The sequence below is a fragment of the Colossoma macropomum genome, unplaced genomic scaffold (genome assembly GCF_904425465.1).
Source record: "Colossoma macropomum unplaced genomic scaffold, Colossoma_macropomum, whole genome shotgun sequence".
NCBI lineage: Eukaryota > Metazoa > Chordata > Actinopteri > Characiformes > Serrasalmidae > Colossoma > Colossoma macropomum.
Window position 1 is genome coordinate 3,678,312 of NW_023494802.1, and position 20,432 is coordinate 3,698,743.

The 20,432-nt window shown below is 40.2% G+C and overlaps 1 protein-coding gene across 4 annotated transcripts in view; it reads left to right on the plus strand.

Moving 5' to 3' along the window:
* LOC118822103 (nuclear receptor coactivator 3-like) overlaps positions 1–20,432 on the plus strand; it is a 120,850-nt gene that overhangs the window by 36,765 nt on the left and 63,653 nt on the right. For 2 of the 4 annotated variants that reach the window (XM_036590949.1, XM_036590951.1), the window contains one exon: positions 10,722–10,834. The exons of the other annotated variants lie outside the window; for them this stretch is intronic. The gene's annotated coding sequence lies outside the window, so the exon portion shown is untranslated. The remainder of the gene's footprint in view (positions 1–10,721; positions 10,835–20,432) is intronic. 4 annotated transcript variants of the gene reach the window in all.

Genomic DNA, 20,432 nt, shown 5'->3' on the forward strand with positions numbered 1-20,432 from the left:
ATAATGAATCATAATGTCAACGTAATAAATCAAAATTTCACTGCAGTGTCATCATTTTTTAGATAAAAGTTAATCTTTTTACGTGGCTTTGCCAGAAACTCCTACCAAGCAGAAATGAGATTCCATTTTTTGTGACATCACAAAAAAAATCACCATTCACATATATCCTCCTGTTCAGCCTACAGCAGTTTAGATCTTTGAAGTTATAAAGAGTGTTTCAGCCTGGACTATTTTTTGAGTGAGGCACAATACAGGACAGCCAATCGGAACAGAGCTAATTTACATATCAGCATGCCTAGCCATGTAATAATGAATTACACTGTTTTTGGTACATAAGACACATAAAAATGTCATTAATGGACAGGGGGGAAAATAAGATAACAAACAATAGGATATGAGCCCTTTAACTGCCTATAATAATGCAGAATAATAGAAATATAGAGGTTATTCTGACTGTTTATATAAAAGATTAATTAGATCAATAGAAAGAAAGTAGGTTAGAAGGATGCTATAGGCTGTGAGAGTGTGTAGAATGAACTCACTGCTCTCTCTGCTGTCTGTGTGTGTGTGTGTGTGTGTGTGTGTGTGTGTGTGTGTGTGTGTGTCTGTGTGTATTCTCATCCGATCTGTTGGACGTCTCTTAGACACAGGCTTAAAATAGAGCTGATTTACCCAGCACCAGCTCTCTCTCTCTCTCTCTCTCACTCTTTCTGTCTCTCTCTCCTTATCTCTCTCACTCTTTTTCATCCCTAGTCTCTGTCTCTCTCTCTCATCCTATGATTCTCTGTCGCTCACTTGCTCTCTCTCTCTCTCTCTCTCTCTCTCTCTCTCTCTCTCTCTCTCTCTCTCTTGCTCGCTGTCTCACTCACTCTGTTTTCCTCACTCGCTCTCTCTCCCTCGGTTCGCTCGCTTTCTTTCTATTTCCCTCACTCGCTCTCACTCTCTCTTGCTGTCTCTCTCTCTCTCTCTCTCCCCTCTCTCTGTTTCCCATTTTTCACCTTCTCTCTCTCTTGTGCTTTCTTCCTTGCTCTTTCTTTGTCTTTTTCTCTTCTATTCTCTACGTCTTGCTTTCTCACCCCACCCCCCCAACAGGTTTAAACTACAGGCTTTTGTTGTTGCTGTGTTTGTTTTATTTTTGTTGTTGTTTGTGTTTGTGTCGCTGAGGTGACATTTGAACCCGTTGCTTTAACAGCTCTGTGTTGTGTCTCCTCCTTCTTCCCTCTCTTCTTGTTCACCACTGCTTTGTTAACAGAGAGACAGAAAGAGAGAGAAATAGGCTGAGAGAGAGAGAGAGAGAGAGAGTGAGAGAGAGAGAGATGGTGTAAATCATTCCAGTGAACAGCATTTATCATGAGCCACATAAAGCCAATAAATCAGTCCTACAGTAAGCAGTCTAATACTGTAACTCCTCATAGAGCCTAGTTAGAGGCTCAGTCAGCTGCTGGCGTGAGTCGTCTATCGTAGAGCTACGACTTCCACAATTCAGAGAACACAGAATCACAGAGCCGAGGCATGAACTGCCCCCTGCTCCAGATATTTGGAGATTTCAGGGAGGTTATTACAACATTTATGAACATATTGAAGTGTAATGGAAGACCAAACTATCATTTAAAAAAACACAGTTTAATGTAGTATGTAAACATTAAAAAGTTTTAAAGTTTAAAAATGTCCCGTTCACTCTCCAGTCCTTACAGTCTGTATACAGAACCTAAACTGCAAACACAGGCCACTTTGAGGGAGCCGTTTTTGTGATGTCATATAAACAAATACGCTTACTTATACCCCCTTTAGACCTGTCGCGATTAATACACAACCGCCTGATCGCGATTATTTGGGCTAACCACAATGATTTGCGCTGACCGCGATCATTTTCTCGTCATTTTATTTCAAGTCCAACAGACAGAATAGGAATTACTTGCATTTTCATTGTGACAAATAACTGAATGAGCACAAGTTCATCTTAATTACAGTTTGAAAGGGAAAAATGTTTTTCCCCTTTTTAATCCAAATGTAGCTGATCGGCCAAGACACGTCTGCTGTGTGAAGTTTGCTTATTTCGTTTTAGCACTGGAGCTACGAGGCTAATGTTGCTAGCTAACAAGTAGCAGCTGAAGGCTCTCGTTCACATTACCAGGTTGAAGTGGCGCAAATCCGATTTTTTGCCCTAATGTGATTCAGATCTGGTGTTTTTAGAGCTGTGTGGACACACAAATCTGACCTTTTCAATTCCGATCTGAGCCACTTTCATATGTGGTCCTAGATCAGATACGGATCTGATTTGTGGCCATGCAACCTTAATGTGAACGCTCAGATCGGAATTCCTGTGCTTTTTTTCCACTGCTGGTGCGCCATCATTCAGCGTTAGTCTGGCAGCAGCGCTGAACAGAAGTTAAAGCCTGTAAACCGTGGAAAAGCAACACATCTCACCTTTTTTTGCCTTTGTTTCACTCTAATAGTGCAGCTGAGAGCTGTTCAGAGTTAATTATCTTCGCAGCGCAGGCTCGGTCTGCTCGTTAGTTTGCTGATGATGCACGTGATTCATTCACATGACGTTACTAATTAGGACGTGCACATGCAGGTCATTTCAGAACGCTGGTTTGTTCACATTAATGACAGATTTGAATCACTTATCTAAACGAGTGTGAACCATCCTGTCAGAGAGATCGGATTTGAGCAAAAAATCGGATTTGAGTAATGACAGAACAGAACTCATTTGCATACATCAGTGTTAAAGGTACAGTAACAGAAACAGACTGTTTAATTGTCTGAGATAAAGAGGTTAAACCTTAGTAACAGAATTATGACAGAATTTTAACTGATTTGGTACACAGACCCTCACAAGCGTCACAAGCGGAAAAAACACATAAAATATGAACGTTTTAATCGCTGGTTATTGTTATCAGCCCAGAGGTTCCTTATTGGTACATCCTTAATCCTGCTTTATGATCAGTTATGATCGACAGCCCGTACTACTCAAAGATGCAGTGTTTTACCTCTGAAGAATGAGATATTTTACAGTGCAGTTTCAAATGATGTCAGAATGAGATCAGATTCAGCTCATTCAGAGTTTTCTCTCTGCGTTTGTGTTAAAATAACAGATTAACACTAAACTAGAGAGAGTGCCAGCCGTGACTGCGGAGAGAACAGGGCTGTATTGATTGACCCTGTTAGTGTAATTAGGTTTCTCTCTCTCCCTCACTCTCTCTCTCTCTCTCACTCTCTCTCTGTCTCTCTCTCTCTCTCTCTCCACTTCACCGCCCATTGCCTCCACAGAGGTAGAAACCATCCGCGACCCTCCAGTCCTATAATTACATTATAAATAGTTCTAGCAGAATGTTTGGAAACTGTGTCTTTTTCCTGTGGAGGGATATAATTTTGCCGCGTTTTTCCCTCCTTTCATTTTTCAATCGTTATTTAACGGCCTAAATTACAGTCTCTCTTCCCCTTTACCCCTTTATCTCTCTCTCTCTCTCCCCCCCTCCCTCTCTCTTTCCCCCCTCCCTCTCTCTCTCTCTCTCTCTCTCTCTGTCTTTCTTTCTTCCACTCTCTCTGCCTCTCTCTTTTTATCTTTCTTTCCTTTCATCTCTCTCTCTCTCTCTCTCTCTCTCTCTCTCTCTCTCTCACTCACTCACTCACTCGCGCTCTCTCTCTCTCTCTCTCTGTCCTCCTTGTTGAATTTACCTGTTACGCCCTTGTTGACAATGTGGACTATTTTTTTGCTGTATGGTGGGGCGGGGGCGGTTTGCTTTGCGGACCTGATGAACTCAGTGGGTTTGTGTTAAATGTGTGAATTGATCTCTCTGTAACTAAGGCTCCGTTACTTTTTGCTTTATTTGTCTTTTCTTCTTTGTCATGTTTTTGAATTTGTTCCGAGCTGGTTGTGACCGCTCTTATTATATGGACAATGGTTGATTAAAGGGTTTCAAAGTCAAAGTCTCCCTCTCCCTCTCCCTCTCCCTCTCTCTCTCTCCTCTCTCTCTCTCTCTCTCTCTCTCTCTCTCTCTTCCTCACTCACTTTTTTAATCTCTGTTCCCTTCTCTTTCTGCCTCTCTCTCTTTCTCTTTGGGCCTCTCTCTCTCTCTCTCTCTCTCTCTCTCTCTCTCTCTCTCTCTCTACCTATCTATCTATCTATCTTTCTTTCTTTCTCTGCCTCTTACTTTTTTCATCTCTCTTTTCCCTTCTCTTTCTGCTTTCCTCTCTTTCTCTTTCTTTCTTTCATTCTATTTGTGCTTCTCTCTCTCTCTCTCTGTTTCTCTCTCTCTCTGTTTGTCTCTCTCTCATTCTCTCTCTCCACCCCCTTTACTTTCTCTCTTTTTTCCCTGCCTCTTTGTTACTGTTTCTTCTCTTTTGACTCAGAGATTTGATTATTTTGACAGTGTGAATTCTCTCTGCATCTGTTGCAGTTTTGTCCTCAACAATATTGATAATATTAAGGCCACAATATGCAAATGAGAAAATAACTCATTGCATGAATTTTCAACAAATAAGCCACAGAAAACTGATCTTAATATCTGAGATTGTTTAAGTTCAGAGCTACAACTAAATATTATATCTATAGTTGATTCATTTATTAACCACACTCCTGAACGTTTTTTTGGCTTGGACAGACTCTGGGCAAACTGTTAATTGCAAAAGGACCTGTAGGTCATGCAGAGTTTCTTTACACTTGGGGGAAAAAAGTCTGATTTTCAGACCTTGTCACTGTTGTGTTTTGGATCATCTGCCATTACTATTTCAGTATGGAGCATTATAATTGCTAATGATATTTTGTACACATTATGCTGTCAGTCTCTGCTCAGGTTGGGTTTGTCTCATTTGGTGAGGACATATCGTTCTGTTCCCTCAGACGCAGGTTAGCTCCGAGGCGACAGCCAGTTACAGAGAATAAATTAGTCACTTTACTTTGCAGTGCATTTTCTCTCTCACACAGGTTTTGGGAACGCACACAAACAGTCACCGCCTCGCAGAGGCTGTTTTGCTGCTGTTATCTTATCTCATTTATGTTCATGACTCCTCTGCAGCTAATATTCTCCAGCAAACACACACAAAAAAAAAACATCTCGAGTTGGAACGCCTGCTTGAGCATTATTTTAAGTCTGGATTTTTCCCCAGTATTTTATTTTTAATGAATGTAATCATAATTGTACTCACATTTGTGGGTTTCTTTGGTCGCTTGTGCAGCCATCTAACACTCTGATTGGAGTGTGTTTCTGAAAAACCTCCATTTGGAGCCCTCTCTAACACTTCACCCTACCCCTCTATATCAACAAAAATCGAGACACCCTACCCCTAGACGTGAACGCACAAAACGGAGGGGGAAGTGCTAAGTGGTAAGGGCGAGGGGTGAAATGGGCTTGGGCCCAAGTCTACTCTGTCTAAGTTCTTTGAGGCAGAATTTCATTGGTTGAAAGGAGTTCACAATAACTGTAATGTCTCAGCAAATCATTACTAAGTTTCTGCTAGTTCACAAAACAGAAAATGTATGCATTAGATAACGTCTGTAAGATGATGTTTGACCTGCAGATTCTTTGTTCAGATTCTGAAGAAGACACATTTTAAAACAATATTCAGAGCTTCTTTGCTTTCCTGTTTTCTGTGTTTTGCAGAACTGTTGTGTAAAAGCAATTAAATGTGTGTTATCACAAATCTGTATCTTCAAAAACATAGCTGTTTCATTATTCAAGATAACGCACCAGAGCCTGGCCACTTCCTGTTTCCACCATTATATCAAAAACATAACTGCGAAATGCCAGAGGGCACCTGCGAGCAAGTCCTCAATGAATGGGGGTGAATGGAGCTCAACAGCTAACAACGAAAAGTTTAAATAGTTTCTAATCACTTGCCGAGAACTTTCCTTTAATTTTAGAAAGTAGTAGAATGTATTTCACTAAAAGAGCAAAGAAAACTTAGCTATATATTTCCTTTTTTCTACAGCAAATGGGTTTTGGGCAGCAGGACGCTAACGTTACTGCTACTGAGTGCTCATTGGCTGTTCGTGCTCACAGACGTCATGAACGTACATGAGGCGCCATTTTAAACTCCTATAATTTGAGTTTAAAAGCACTTTAAAAGTATTAGTGTTAAAATGTTTTATGCTGTTGTGTGTTCAGACAATAAATGTATTCTTTTATATTTAGAATGTTTAAGCATTTACAAACTATAACTTTGCTCAAATGCTCCATATTGACCCATTCACTTTGGCCTCGCTCGGGAGCGCCCTCTAGCATCTGAGAACCCCGGAAGACATTGCAGAGTGGTAATTATCCTCTCTACCATTTCTCTTAACATGCTCCTTCTCACGTTCTATTGCAGAAATATTAATTGTGATTGTGATTCTAAAACAGTGCTTTAATTACCAGGCAAGAGTTTTAATGGTTAAATATTGGCTTAGAGGATTCATTATCTGGTGAGATTATCTTTTTAATATGCATGCTGCCCAAAGGGCTCTAAGGGTTAACAGAGCATGATTTTTATGGCCATTTATGATCTCTTTACAGCGAAGACAGCCAATGGCCAGTGTATTTGGCTGATTTTTTTTTTTTTTAGCAACAGATAACCATTTTAAATTTATTTTTACCCAAAGCTCTCACTTTTGCACTCTGAAACACAGGCAAATTGTAACATCAGATAGAATAAAAATAAATCTCTTGTGTCTGGAGTATTGGCGTCCAGTCCTGGCATGATTCTGATTATGCATACCTGGAATATCGTACTGAATTAGTGTCTACTTGATGCTCACAGAGTTGTTTATTAATGTAAATTCAGTATAATATTTTTAGTTTTTCCTGATATGTGTATGTCTGCACAGGTTGATTTCTGCTATAGCTCAGCTGTTTCCTTCAGGATTAAGAAAGCTTGTCTATCTGCATGTCTAGCTATCTGTCTGTCTGTCTGTCAAATCCACCCCTGCTTCTTTTCTTTTGTTCTATTTCAGTCATATTGATTACCTGTTTATCTCTGACATGTATGTCCATCACGGCTGAGTTTGGCTGACATGCATATCTGGTGCATCTACATGACGTGTTCCTAATGGAGCTGACTTCTGCTTCAGTGTGTAAGCAACAAGCAGACTGACCTTCAGAAGTCTATAGTTATTGTCATCATTTTTCAACACATTTTATTTGTTAAATATATGCTTGTTTCCAAAAAAGTTGTGACGCTGCAAAACATGTAAATAAAAACAAAATACAATGATGTGCAAATCATTTGAACCCTATATTTATTTGAAAATAGTACAAAGACAACATATCAAATGTTAAAATGTTTTATTGTTTTTTGAAAAATATATGCCCGTTTTGAATTTGATGCCAGCAACACGTTCCACAAATTTGGGACAGGGGCATGTTTACCTCTGTGGTGAAAGTCTGTTTGAATGTTTTCCCATTTTCCCTTAATATGAACAGAAACTTTTAAACTTTCCTCAGTTCGTCTTAAATGAGCTCGGGCCCAGAGAAGGCGGTGGCATTTCTGGATCATGTTTATATGTGGTTTCTTCTCTGCATGGTAGAGTTTGTGGATTCAGCGATGAACTGTGTTTATAGACAGTGTTTTCAGAAGTGTTCCTGAGCCCATACAGTGATTTCCACTATAGAATCATGTCTGTTTTTAATGCAGTGCCACCTGAGGGCCCGAAGATTATGGCCAGCCAGTATTGGTTTTCAGCCTTGTCCCTTGCATACAGAGATTTCTCTGGATTCCCTGGATCTTTTAATGTTGTTATGCACCATAAATGATGAAAACCCCAAGTTCTTTTGTTACCCTGTCCCAACTTTTTTGAAATATGTTGGTGGCATCAAATTCAAAATGGGCACATATTTTTCAAAAACAATAAAATTTCAGTATTCGCTATGGTGTCTTATCTTTACTTTCAGTTAAATATAGGCTTTAAATGATTTGCACATCATTGCATTCTGTTTTTATTTACATTTTGCACAGTGTCCCAATTTTTTGGAAACGGGGTTGAAATTTTTTGTATTTGCCTCAATACATTTTAATTACATAGTTAATTAATTGGAATTGCATTAATTTCAAAATATCAAAATAATAACAAGAAAAGACATCAATACATTTTCATGAAGTTTAAATTGCAAAAAACGTTCCCCTCTTCTACTCACAAACACTAATTTGGTGTGGATTGAAATAGAATATGCCCTTTTCTTTCAAACTCTCTGCTTGATTCAGTGAGTTTTATTCCCCGTTTGGGCTGTGTGTTATTAGTGAACGTGATGAAGTGGACTCTGTCCATTCAGGCGCTGGACATTTTCACTTTCAGATTGGCCCGAGTCGTAGCACATCCTGTTTACCTTTGTTTCAGCCTCAGAATGGCGTGTTTGGGCCGTGGCGTGGCTGAGGGGTGAAGCGTCCGTGCGTGATGAGGGAGGAAGAGTCGGCCTGGCTGTTTTCCAACCTCCTGTCTGCTCCTCAACACAAAACAACAGGAAGTCATACTGGACAGTCTATTTCCTGTTGCTGTCCTGTCACACGCACATGGCCAGTGGAGTGTGATTAAAAAAGCTCTGTGTGACTTGCAGCCTCTCTGCCTGTTGGAGTCTTTGCATTTTCAGGACATTGTGAAAGGGGACTTTCACCAGTTTTGTAAAAAAATGTGTGTAGTTCTCTCATAGAGATGGCTGAATTATTCAGAGGGGTTTGATCTGAAATGGTTCATTGTAGAGAAATTCAGATTTCTTTACAGTTACAGTGTTGGTGATAGGAACCAGGGTTTGCAATGTCTGCAACTCAAGTATAACCATTTTATTTACCAACCAAAAAATACCAGTTTCTTCTCAGTTTTTATATGTAATGTGGATGATGGTAAATTAGTGATAAATCTGGGAAAAAGGTTTTCTTTGAGAATTATTTTGCCTTTGCAACACCATGTATTCACCCTTCAGCCATGAATAGATTGTAAGAAAATTTGTTTTAGGCCAAAACGTCTATTCAAATCTAGACTAAAACAGTGTCTCAGGCAGTTCAGACGTCTGGTTCCTGTCACCACCATTGTGAACAGTTCTGAGTGAGTAGTGTTCCATTGTATCCTTCAGGATGTCTTCACTGGAAATTTCACTTGCACAGGTCAAGTGCAAATGTAAACAAACCATGGGCCTATCAGAATAACTGCTTTACTGACAGAGTTGTCTAGCTGTGGTTTGGAGCATGCATTTTATAGAGCGTGTAACGGGTTATGTTTTATCCCCACATGAAACATGAGTTTTCTAAATAACATGGTTTAAATAGCTTTACACTGCCCTGGTGTTGGGCAGCTTGGTTATATCAAAGTCTTTATAGGAAAGCCTATCCAGTCAGCGGCCATGTTCACATTTATTTCCAGTCATACAAGACCAGGCTTCACTTCTCCACCTTCACTTCTCCAAAATGGACAGAAGCCTAGTGTTACCATTTGTCCGTTCTGCTGGGAGCAAAGAACCGGATCTTATTTGCACCTAAAGACATTCAGCCTGTTTGTTTTGAGCTTCGTTTAGTGTTGAGCTGCATCTCCAAAATCAGCTAAAGCTTAGCTGAGATCCCAGCTGTGAGTAAAAGCACTGGCCAAGTTTTGCTCCTGAAATGAGGTGAGAAACTCTCAGTTCTCCTTTTGCTTTTAAAGTGGAAAGCCTCCTGCACAATGTCACATTTAGCCCTTTCAGTGAGGAGCAGAGAACTGTCTGATATAGTTGATGTTTATAAAGCAAATACAAGTTTTTCATGGCACAAAAACATGGCAAAATGTTTAAAAAATCGTTTTGCGTCCAGTGTGTATAGTTTTGATGAAAAAAAAAAAACACGTTGTAACGGCACAGAATGAGCATGCGGATTGTAAAAACTGAAGAGGCTTTACTAGTTTGAGGGAGTTCCGAAGTCATTGTCATAAAACCGGCCAAGGTCAAATCCAGAACAGTCCAAAACTAGAAAAACACTGTCATAACTGTCATAAGTCCAAGGCGTCAGGCAGAAAGGCGGAGTTGAAATAAACAGGCAAATGGTCAATAAACAGAAAAACAAACTGGATGCTCAGTAGCTTTTGTGAAAGAAGCAGTACCTCGCAAATTGTCTAAACTGAAGGCCGGGCTGATAAAGACGTGACACACGTCCGAATATTTCTTATTTTTGTGTCATTTTTTCGCATTTGGTGTGTAGCCCAGCTGAGTTTTCTGAACATTCTTCCTTTGATTCCTATGAGGGATAAAACTGTGTTCAAACGAACACTGTATGAAAACCATATGTTTGAAAATTTAAAATTAAAAATGCACAAGCACACTATTCGAGTGCTTATGTTTACGCTTAATATATGTATTGTCACCATACAAACTGTCAGCTGATCACTTGAGTTCAGAAAATGTCAATTTTTATCGATACTTTTCCCCCATATATAATCGATTAATTGTGACAACGCAAGTATTTCTGACAGAGAAAGAAAAGGAGGAATAAAGTGACTCTCTCTCTCTCTCTCTCTCTCTCTCTCTCTCTCTCTCTCTCTCTTTCTCTCTCTCTCTCTCTCTCTTTGTCTTTCTCTCTCTCTCTCTCTCTCTCTCTCTGGCTGTTTTATTAGTCTCGGCGGTGTGCTGTGGCGAGAGAGCGGCCAGGTGCCAGATTGAGGCCTGGCTGCTATTTGCATTTCACTGTAACTGCTGGGGTTTTTTTGAGGGGTAAAGCTGGAAGTCACTGAGAGTTCACTGAGTGTAACTTTCTGTGTGTGTGTGTGTGTGTGTGTGTGATTTCAGACAGTGAAAGGCAGGACGAACTGAGAGAGAAAGAGAGAGGCATATGGACACAGTTCAGAGAGGAGAGTGTGTGCATGAGAGTGAAAGAAAGAACAGTCTGAGATTCAGTCCAGGTATATATAGTAACTTGCTCAAACTTTTTAGTCCTACATCTGTCTGATAGACAAAAGAAGCTGCTGTTGAGAGGCTTATTATTGAGTTGGGTGGGAGCACCAATCTGGACCATCTGGGGGTCCATGAGGACCAGTATGAGAACTACTGACCTAAACATTCTGCTCTTACAGGCTGCAATAAATGCATCATCAAATATCAGTTAGAAATATCAGTCAAATACTAAACTTCTGCGCAATGTAGCTTTTTCAGACCATGTCATACGTATGTACATATGAACGTCAAGCTTAAAAAGAAGGTCCCGCTCAATGTTTAGATTTTAAATGCAAAATCAGCATTATACTGTTGAAGATATGATGACAGTAGTAGATAATTCACTCTGTCGTACTCTGAAGACACTGAAGACACCTTTAGTTTTAACTGAGTTCTCTTTGAATTTTGTTTCAACACGCTCACTATCATCAGATTCATCCGCTCAGGGAAGGGGTCCGAAGCACAACCCATGTTATGAAATGCTCTGCTACACACTGTTTGCAATTACACATTTCCGCCAGAGAGGTCTCCAAATCCCCAAAATGTACACCGTGTAGGTTTAATGCAAATACAAATATGATTCCAAAATTATTGTACATTAGTGCTGAGCATTTTGGAAAAGATATATAGGGCTGCAAAAATTACGACAAAAACAAATGTCAACCAATATTTCCATTGTCGATTTTTTTTGTTTGAAGTAAAGTGAAATCCAACGCAGAGTGAATTATGATCTAGGGCAGCAGTTCACTTGTACTGTCACTTGTAAGAGCAGCATATATAACATATAACATATGCATGTCTGATTTGGCTTACCATAGATGCACAATGTTACTTTCGATCGCCGGAAAAGAAAACATGCTGGTGTGGATTTTAACGAACTGGAATGTCAGTAAATGTTAGCTTTCCTCCATTTTCCCTGAGAGCGCACAGTTCGCACTGTGATTAGCCAGAATGAGTTCATTTTCCCCTTACAAACATCACCAAAGCTCATCATGTTATATAACTAACGTTAGTCTCTGAAATATGCTAAACACTATCAGTTTCTGTTAATTACTTAAAACATTTGTCAGCTCATCCTGTCACTGCGTTACATACATTATCTAGCTAATTACATACGACTGTTTAATTAGCTTAAAATACAAAAACATTGTGAAAGAGATGCTCATCCTGAAAACCTGTTCACACAGAGCTCGTCTTGTGAGCTGTCACATTAAATTGGTAAAATACCTCAATGCCTAACACTGTAACGTTAATCTAAATATTTATTATTGTATCACGTATTTTTAGCTGTTACTGAACTTGCTGTAGCTGAAAATTATGGGCAGGCTTAAACAAAGAGCACAAGAGAACAAAAGAGCACCTCAGTTTGTCAGAGCACTGACAAACGTTTACATTTACAGGCCATATTTAAGCCACTTCAATGATTATTAGTCAGTTAATTCATAATCAGATATCAAAATATTTGGTTTTGCCACCCTGAAAAAATCTAATTGTGATTTTTCTGACCAGTACTGTGACTGCAATATGGGTTGCATGTTGATTTTTTCTATAAATTAAGATGCAGGCCTATTTTGTTAAACAAGAAAACCAGCATATCCATTTTTTCTGGCTTGATGCTTGAACACTAAATGTAGCGAGCCAGACTGCCAGTTAGCACACTGCACATGGTGTTTGGTATTTCCATGTTATTGGGTTAAATTCCCTCACTTACGGTTCATTTGCTGATAATATGGGCCAAAAAGAAAATTGCAGCTCTTTCGATTTGAAAACTGTACTCAAACGAAATCTGTCCAGCCCTATTGTGCATTGCTAAAAATTTCCCCTTAAACACAGTGTATATGATAAACACAATGCAAATACAGTTTAAGTGCTTGCACATCCAATGATAACAGCTTTCCAGTGACGTTCCTGCTGTTCGAGGACAAAGCGATGGCGCACCATCACCTTTTCAGACACATCTCATCTTATTCCCAGCAGCGTCCCTACATGGCCCGTCTTTGTCTCCATTACACTGTGCTTGCTGAAGCTCAGGCTGCGCAGAGCACACACACAAACTCACCGCGTCACTCACTCTGCCTGGCTGTGTGTAGTACCCTACACTGCTGCTCCAAAAATAACCCCAGCTGCACTCGCTACATCCTCTGCTGCTCGCTCTGCGTGCAAGCGCAGCTCTGTCAGCCCTCACTTACACTGGAGCTTATCTGTGAAAAATCTGTTGAGGTTTTTCTTCTATATATAATATTCCTGTCATTTAGCTCATTCTGTAATTCATTATTTCATATGGGTGGGGTGCGCAGTGAAGTAATTTAATGCAGAGCGCTATTATAATGGTTAGCACGTCCAATGGAAAAACCTCATTGCTTTCTAGTGTAGCCATGCGGATGACCACTTGGCTGGCTATCGTAGTGATGTCATGAAAACTGTTAAAGGAATAGTCTGGCAAAAAGTAGAATAGACCAGATATGTTTGGTTTCTTTAGTTTTGCGCTGGATCTGTAGGGCTAAAAAAGGTAAAAACAGTATTGACCATCTTGAAGCCCAAATTTTGTCCATTTTTTGTAGATAGCAGTGTGTCATACAGTATCAGAAATCACATAAGCAAGTGTGTTGGAGATTATTTAACATTTCCACACTGAGGCAAGTGTTCGATGATTTAGGCATGGAGTTTTTAAGATGCTAACTGGTATTTATGTACTTCCCAGCTAGCAAGAGGATAGCGGGCCTCTGTTTGCCTGCTGATGGCTAAGCTGGCAGCCAACTGGCTTTTTACACAGTGTTTTCCAGGTGGCCCATTGATGGTTAAGCAGAGTATTAGATAAAATGGCACTTTTCATCACTCATTTTGCACTCATAGTCAAATTTACTTATTCGTCCTTCATTTTTTTTTTTGGTTTACTTTAGTTAGTTTAGTAAGTAATTTTACTCTAGCACAGCAACAGTTTCAGCAACAACATTTTCACACACACACATTTTCTAAGCCGCTTATCCACCTGGGTCATGGGGTGGTGCTGGAGCCTGTCATTGAGCAGAAGGCAGGAAACACCCTGGACAGGTCGCCTGTCCATCACAGGGCAGACAGACAGACATATACATTCACACCCAGGGGAAATGTAGCAGTGTAGCTCCAGTTTGTCTGTCTACATGTCTTTGGACTGTCAGACAAAACCCACGCAGACATGTGGAGAACATGCAGACTCCATACAGAAAGGACCCTGGTCACCTGGCTGGGGAATCGAACCCAGACCCTTCTTGCTATGAGTGTTTGTTTTGTATATTTTCCAAAATAGAAGACAGTGTGCATTTGTAATCTGTTTGAGGAGGTTGAAAACTAGTTAGACCTGTGTGCAGGACAGTAGTCTGGGTGGTTCGGGGATAGACCAGCAGAAACATTCAGTCAGTGGGGTGCTGACCTCATTGAGCCATGTGACCGATATATGTGCTTGGTATCTGGATTCACGTGGCATCACACTGTAGAATCGCAGCAGAGGGGACTGACTGCACCAGCTAACGAAAATTCATGCTTTCAATTTCCTATGCTGTTGCAATAACTTTAAAGGAAATGAGGATTTATAACTGCCCATGAGTCCTGCTGTCTTCTCTCATGAATTTTAATGTAAAATGTGTTCAGAATAAACCTTGGCTAATTTCAAGATCGGTCAGAACGATCTAGCTGACCATGATAAGCCTCCTTCGTTTCCTTTTATTCTGCTCAAAAGCAATGTCAGTGACTCAGTAGCCAGTCACAGAAATCAGTGGCAGGTTCCACTCTTTACTTGTGTGTGCTAATGACATTAAACTTCATTTAAATGCTATTCCACAGAATATTCCTGCCTTAAGGTACTTTACTTCAAATGAACGTAGCTGGCTGGATATTTGCATCGCTAGCCGACCAGCCACTTCAGTAAGTCCACCTCCTTGATTCTAGACTCTTTGTTCATTTTATCAGCTCCACTTACTACAAAGGAGCACTTTGTAGTTCTACATTTACAGACTGTAGTCCATCTGTTTCTCTGCATGCTTTGTTAGCCCCCTTTTACCCTGTTCTTCAGTGGTCAGAACCCCCACAGGACCACCACAGAGCAGGTATTATTTGAGTGGTGGGCCATTCTAAGCACTGCGGTGACACTGATGTGGTGGTGGTGTGTTAGTGTGTGTTGTGCTGGTATGAGTGGATTAGACACAGCAGTGCTGCTGGAGTTTTTAAACACTGTCCACTCAGTGTCCACTATATTAGACTGTCCCACCTTGTTGGTCCACCTTGTAGATGTGAAGACAGAGCGATAACTTATCTGCTGCTGCACAGTTTGTGTTGGTCATCCTCTAGTCCTACATCAGTGCCCACAGGACGCTGTTGGCTGTGTATTTTGGTAGGTGGACTATTCTCAGTCCAGCAGTGAGTGGAAAAACTGATCCACTCTTACCAGCACAACACACTAAAACGCCACAACCACTTCAGTGTCATTGGAGAAAAATATATGTTATTTTTTTGCCAAACTGTTCCCTTAGAACAGAACAACCCTACTAAATCTTGCCTCTGCAGAAACATGGCACATCTGCACTGCTAAGCCTTTTCGGGTGTACAATTGCTCGAATTGATGTCACATTGGCGCAGAGCTCGTATTTTATTAGCACACGCATTGACAAAGTGTCAACAAGTGTGTATTTCACAAGGATTTTCTCAGCCACCTATTCGAGTCTGAGCGGCCCTTGAAAATGCAATAAAGCCACATTCTGATTTCTCCTTTTTGGCCTGTTGTTAGTTCAAACACAAAAGGTCATTAGTCAGAAACTGAAAACTGAAAAGTGGCTTAGGAAGTGAATGGAAGCCTCAGACTGTTTAAGCTTTGTATGTAGTTATGACTGAGATGAACTTCTTGTTTTGTCACAGTCGTGCTATAAATTCTCCCATTTCTTTCACTCTTTCTCTCTTTTTTCTTTCTTTCTCCCCCAATTAATAGCGAGCACATAAGTGAAAAAGGAGCTGTGTTGGTTTGTGAGGGCCCATACATCACCCAAACTAGAACGTTCCTGACAGGCATCATCTGGTACCAATCTCAGAGTGCAAGGAACGGTCAGGAGGCTGACGCCGTCTCTAATACAGACACACTCATGACACCCCGCAAAAGCCTGATTTCAATCACGACAGGCTGCTCTAGCTAATGGACGTTCCTTTTCTTTGCTATGGCAACTGGCTCCCTCACCCGAGGTCTGAAATCCACCGAGCTTTTCCACCAGCAGCGACATGAAAGCTGAAAGCAAAACCAAAAACCCAGATAGCAAGCATAAAGCGGTCCACTGGCTTGATAAGGTCGGCACCCCACTGACTGTTTGCTATTGCTTATCCACCCTCGGACTACCCAGATTATTGTCCTGCATACAAGCTCTAACTAGTTTTTAATCTTTCCGTACAGATTTTAAATGCACATAGCCTTTTATTTTAGAAAAATATTACAAACAAATGAGAGAAAAAAAAATACTGACTCGGTCTGATATAAAAAGATTTTATAGAAAATATTGCTGACATTGTGCTAACTAATTTACAAAGTTAACTAAAGAAAGAAAGAAAGGAAATAAGTAAATTGGACTGTGAGTGGAAAATGACCGATGATAAGTGGAATTTTGTCTATTACTGTGCTTAACCACCGGTGGGCCACCCGAAAACACGGAGCAAACACCAGTGTACCGCCAGTTTTGCCATCAGCGGGCCAACAGTGGTCCACTATCCTCTTGCTACCCGGCTAATCACTTTTTGAACCAGACTTGAACTATTAGTAGTAGAATAAGAATAAGGTCCTTCAGTGTTAAATTGGTTTGTATTTAGCCAAGACAGGTTGTTCTCATTCTAAAATAACGCTTTGGTGAAAAATCATGTTTTCATCCTGTCCCCTTTACCCTGAAATGTTTTGCACTAGAGCTGCAAAGCTAATGCAGCTAACAAGTAACATGAGTTCTTTTCAACTTATATGAGCTTATTTGCAGTTAGCAGTGTGGAAACTTCACACTTGAATCATCACGTCAACCTGTTGTTTCTAGTAAATTCATAGACTTGCTTATGTGGTTTCTGACACTGCAAGACTGTTATCTATAAAACAGGACAAAAGTATGTAGCACAGCTAAGTACTAACAGCCATCTCAAAGCCTGAATTTTGTCTGTACTTCTGCCCATTTTAACTTTAAAGGAATAATTTGGTGAAAAGTCCAACAGCTAAGACATTTTTAGTGCCTGAAGTTTGCTTGCAGTGGACGTGGCTAATGTCCCTGCTAGAACAACCTGCATACATTAGCATAGCTGCTCACAAGCAAACCAGCCCATGCTACGTTTTGAGTGCTGATAATCTGGTCAGCATAGTTGGCTGGGTGACCAGCTAAGGCAGCACTAGATCAGCATAAACCAGCAAAAAAAACAGCGATGCTGTTTTTTCAGTCATGAAGGCTAACAAGTAAATCTTACAGAAGCTTAGCAGATTAGCATGTTGCTAATCTGGGGATGTTTAATGCTAGGGATGTGCGCGGTTAACTGTTTGAGGTGCCAGTGTTGAAATACTGGAATAAAAATGGGTTTTTGCCTTTTCAGCACAGAAAGACAGAGAAAATATAAAGACCACCAGTTCAGTTAAAGTGATGTATGGTTTTACTTGTGTTTGTAAGCTTGTGTCACACACAAAAACACATATTACACGAAATATAAGGGCATAAATGTGGGCATGTAGTTAAGAACATAGAACATACTGTTCAGGATGTGATTGAGAAGGCAGATGTAGTATCTTTATTGCTAACTATGCTAATTACTGATATTAGCTATGCCCAGAAACAGTGAACATATATTTCTCTGACAAACTAGCATTGTGTAGCATTTCTTTAGGTCTGTTCTTCATGAAACAATGCAAAGTGCAAATAGTTGACAAATAATGGGAAAAAGTAAAAGAAAAAAAAACACAAAACAATTGAGAGTTTTTACAGCGGTGATATGTTGCGGTGATATGTTGTGTTTTTATTGGTGGTATGCTGGTCATCCAGCAAGACCATGCTGGGTGGCCAGCTAAACCAGCACCAAAACAGCACAAGACCTGCATAAACCTGTTTTTTAGTAGAATCTGTACTTTTAGCTCATGTCCAAAGAGGCAGCCTCCATTAACGTTACTCATCCAACATGAAAACAAATTTTCCTTGTCTTTTTTTGAATTATGAAACATGCTTTCAAGTGTATTTCTCTGCTTTGTTGTTAAAAGTTTTCTGCTACTAAATCTTTAGCGTACAATCTGGGAAAAAAGGTATGAAACTGTCACTGGGGCAGTACCCCTCTTGTCACTGGGGTGGAACCCTTAGGGGTACATCTCAGTACCTTTAGTCAGAGAACATAATTGTTCCATAATCCTTTGAGGCACATTTGCGTTGTTTGTACCTTGATGAATGAAAAATGTACCTGCACAGGGCCTTTATTTCTAACAGTGTATAGTGTAAGAAACCACATAAGCCAGTTTAGCAACTCAGACACACTTTGCAGCAAAGGTGTGATGATAAAGGCCTGCAGGTGGCTAACTTCCATTACTCATTAGCTACTTTAACCTCATAGCTCCTGTGCAAAACTGAAGACACGAAACATGTCTTAGCTGGTTGACTTGGTTCAGGATTAAAGGGAGAGCTGTGCAGATTTGACTTTTTGCCAAAACATCAATTTGAAAGATTTGATTCTTCCTGCTTTAGTCTTTTTTGAGTGCAGTAAAGAATTCAGTGACAGAACCCACATTTCCCTTTGCTGTGTTTATCTCTGTTTCCTGACTCTCCGTCCTGGTTCAAGTCCAGGACACAACCTTCACCGGCCAGCTTCAGATCACACAGTACGTGTCCCTCTTGCGCGCTGCTGTTCGTGTGTCAGTGCTCTGACTTTGTAGTTGTTGAAAACTGTTTTAGAGAAGAGGAGAGGAGAGGCTTTGCTGGTCTGAGTTGCGTGAGTGTGGTGGTTTTTGGCTCGCACTCTTAAGGTGCAAAGTGTCAGCGCTGTAGAAACTCTGCAGGAAATAAGGAAATGGACGGCTCTACAGTTCCTGATATTGTTTTTTTTTGTCTTATCTTTCAGACAGTGTCTTCTAAAGTTCACAGGGTTGCTGCTCAGTTTTTAAATGAAGTTCAATGCTTTTGAAATCCTTTTTAAGACCTCAGTCTCACTTTATTTGGATAGTCCACTTTAGTCCCTTATAGATTCTCCACAGATGTTCAAATTGTAAACAAACTATCTGCTGAAACTCAGTTGATTGTAAACAGTGGTGGGGTTAGGATTAGGACCAGGGTTAGGGCTAGGACCAGGGTAAGGGTTGCTATTAGGATTTGGGTTGAGGTTAAAGTTAAGGAAAAATTATGGTCAATTTAGTAGGTATTTATTTGAATGTAACGTGAAAGTAAATTAAGTATCTACAAATCATCTAAAGTGGACTATCCGAATCAAGGCCCAATCCCATTTCACCCCTTGGCCTTACCGCTTAGCCCTTAGCCCTCTGTTCTGCGCGTTCACGTCTAGGGTTAAGGTGTCCCAATTTTTGTTGAGATAGAGGAGTAGGACGAAGTGTTAGGGCTACATAGCCCTCCAAACAGAGGTTTTTCAGAGGCACATTCCAAACGGAGTGTTATGAAAAAAAAAAGAAAAACCGGCAAGATGGCTGCGCGAGCGACCAAAGAAACCCACAAACGTAAGTGTTTTTTTCCGTTAAAAATTACGGTAACCATTGTATTATCTTAGTTTAATGTTGTTTCAATGTAATATGGTCATTTTCTTCATAACAAGTTTAAAAATCGCTATGTTTTGGTAGCTAGTTAGCTAATTTTCCCGTTCCACCTTAAACAGTCCAGCAGTATTGACACCTGAAGTGCCAGAATGTAACTGCTGCACCATTTAAGGCGGAACGGGAATATTCGAACAAGAAGCTGGCTTTCAACCACTTCCCGTGTAACTCAGTTCCAAGGGGTTAGGGTGACACTCGAAAACAAGGGGTAGGGGTAAAAAGAAGAAATGGGATTGGGCCAAAGTGTTATCAAGGCCTCAGTTAGGGATTAAAGTAATACCGCACAGCCGCTCTCTCGTTTTCTTGCATTGACTCTTCAGTCTGTTTGACTGAATCACTTCGGCGTTCCTCTAGCCTTTCATGGACTGCTGTGGGCTGGATATTTTTGTTTGGTGGACTAGTCTAGAGGAGCTTAATATTAGATAATGCCACTTTTTCTTTTCAAGTGCTGATTCTGATACTGAAACCCTGAGTGTCTATACAATCCAACATGTTTAGTCTTTAAAAACTACTAAAATTAAAAAAATAAATAGTTTGTATACTATTAATACATGTCTATACCTACTACTCAAGCTACTTAACACCCTACCCTTACTGTTATGTGGTTACTGATGTTATAATGTGGCTTACTTCGCATTCATTCTCATTTTGTGCTGTTATATCAGCCTGATACCCAGTATCAGATCAGTGGCATCTATGCTTAATATACATGATGGCTCTTTTCAGTGGAGTCTTTAGGCATAATCATAGAATTTAAAAACTTAAATAGTATATTTTTTAACATTTTGTGA